The 2,500-nt window shown below is 38.5% G+C and overlaps 1 protein-coding gene across 1 annotated transcript in view; it reads left to right on the forward strand.

Moving 5' to 3' along the window:
• Positions 1-2,500, forward strand: part of ZFHX4 (zinc finger homeobox 4) — a 150,516-nt gene that overhangs the window by 20,544 nt on the left and 127,472 nt on the right.

The raw sequence follows: 2,500 nt of genomic DNA on the forward strand, positions 1-2,500 counted from the left end.
TCTGAGGCAGTCCTTGTAAATTTTTTTTATCTGTGACTTTGTGAAACTTTGTTATAACTGTGGCAGAAGGTCCCTGGGGAGCAGATTATTTTTTATTTTTCAATATTGAAGATGCCGTAGCCTCTAATGGATGCATGTTCCATCATATGTTATGTACAATCAGTAAATTATGCCAGTAATTTTTAATTCCTCGTCGAGGTATAATGATTTCATCTACCTTATCTGATAGCAAACATGGCCACAAAGACTGTAAACAGCTCAAGTATGGAAATATACATTACGGTTTTTCTCTGTGCTGCTCGTCAGTTCAAAGATTTAGTATTTGTTTTAATTGGAATGAAATATACTCTTGTTTATACAATTGTGATCAGAGGGCTGATGTCATTGTTTAGTACTGATTAATACTGAAGTTATATAAGGGGACGACTATAAATGTGCAGCTTATTTAAAAATGTTGATTAAGTAACAGAAAAGATGTTATGACACTTGTTACTGTGCTGGTTTTGTTTTTCACTTCGACTATGTGGTGGAAGGTTTAAAAATATAGTTTACTTCTGCTAAATCTTTTACGAGAAAATTGCAACAGCACGACTGTTCAGCACAGGGCTGTGGGAAGAAGGGGAAGGGTGAGATGCTATGCTGCAGAACCCATTTTGTATCTGCCTAAAATTACTTTCTTCTCATAAATGCCATCTGGCCCCAGTATAGTGTACATACCCATGACTGTAACTAGCAACTGTTTCTGCCTGTGTACAGGACACTGTGATGCTGTGGGACACTATAATACGCTGCAGTATGGGTAAAGCCTGCTTCAAGCAGAACAGGTTTAATGGAAAGCCTCAGATAGGGCTAGAATAGTTTTAGGGAGTTGCATCTGGTTCCATTTGCTGTGTTAACTCCTTTATATTGGTTAGTTTCGCCTACTAAAGAGGTTTCACCCTGGCTGATCCTTTCATGGTACTGAGTAGGACTGAGTTACTGCACATGCATCCCTGTATTGTTGCTGGGAAACAAAACAGAGATACTACTGCCTCTTTTTCTGTGCAGTGGCCCAAAAGACTTCTTGTACACATGTTGTGTGCCAGCTGCATGTGTGTCTTCATGCTTGCATGTATGTTTACACGTGACTGAAATAGTCTCACAAGTGCAGTTGCTGAGTGGATACATGTCAAAATACTTTGTACCAGCATTGTTTATCCTTTTGTGTCAGAGTTGAGAGAGTATGAAGACATTTATACCACTCGTCTACAGATGGAAGGGGCTGGGAGTTGCTTTCTGGTGCAACTGTCCTTGTGCAGCTTTTTATCTGTAGATAAGGCCCTCGGAGAGAGAATGCGTTAGATGTGTAGGGTTTCTTCAGGATACCTATGCTGTTTGTGCAGATTTGCCAGATGGGAAGGTAAACATGCTTGTCTCTGGACTAATTAGACAATTATTAAGTTTTCATGCTCATTGTGATCAGATTATTTCAAAAGGTTTTTTAAATTGCATGTGTGCCATGAGCAAACTTAACCTGGTTCTCATCAGTGATTAAAATTACACACCAAGCTTTGTGACGTTTGATTCAGGAGCAATTAGGCTGTCATCTTAGCCATCTCAGATACCAAAACTAATTTTGATTCATTTTCATTCTATGCAAATCTTCTGATGTATCTTAAACTGATCACTTCCTCTCTCTGATGTAGCTGACAAGATTAGACTTGATTACACTTAAAAAAAATTAAGCAGCTATCCTTCATACTTAATATCTCAGTGACCTTCACTGAAGCCTTTCTCGGGAAGGATTTTTTTTTTAATCCCCAAATCATGCTGAGTGATTTTATGCAGGGATATAGCACCTGTCTATTATGTATATAAACTTATATTGTCCAGCTGCGCAAAATTTTTGTATTAGATTTCCTTTTCTTGTAAATGAGAAGATGTAGAAAAAATTAATGCTGCAGATATTTAAAACAATACTTTTAAGTATGTAATCAAACTTTGTACTTAATTGAAAACTTATCTGGTAAATTGGTTGCTGCTTTCGTCTAAAATTAATGAGATCTATTGTGCTGACTTATGACTGGAATGAAGATTGCTTACCTCCTGCATAAAAGCAAGGCAGAGTCTATATCATAGGCTGAAAAAAACACTAAAGTTTCAGAGTACTCAGCTGTTGTGTACAGTGCCATCATTCTGCAAACTGAGAGATCTGCAAGGACTCGAGGTAGCTTAGGCTGCAATCAGGCTACTATTACAGTGGCTGGAGCCTTGCAAGCTCAGGAAAAAAATGAAGGAAAGCAGACTTTTAACCAATGTGTGCCTGACTTTCCTCTGGTGCTTTTACCCTGCTGCCAGACACTGATATGGCTTTTATAGAGTGCGTCTTGTTCTCGACAAAGGGAGTTTATGGTCTAAGACGCCTGCCCGCAAGAAATGATTGAAGGATTTTCATCAGTAGTGCTTGCGTATGATTTGTTAAGTTAGGGAAGATGTTGATTGAGGCAGTGGTTGAGAGATG

This window comes from Sylvia atricapilla, chromosome 1, assembly GCF_009819655.1.
Source record: "Sylvia atricapilla isolate bSylAtr1 chromosome 1, bSylAtr1.pri, whole genome shotgun sequence".
Taxonomy (NCBI): domain Eukaryota; kingdom Metazoa; phylum Chordata; class Aves; order Passeriformes; family Sylviidae; genus Sylvia; species Sylvia atricapilla.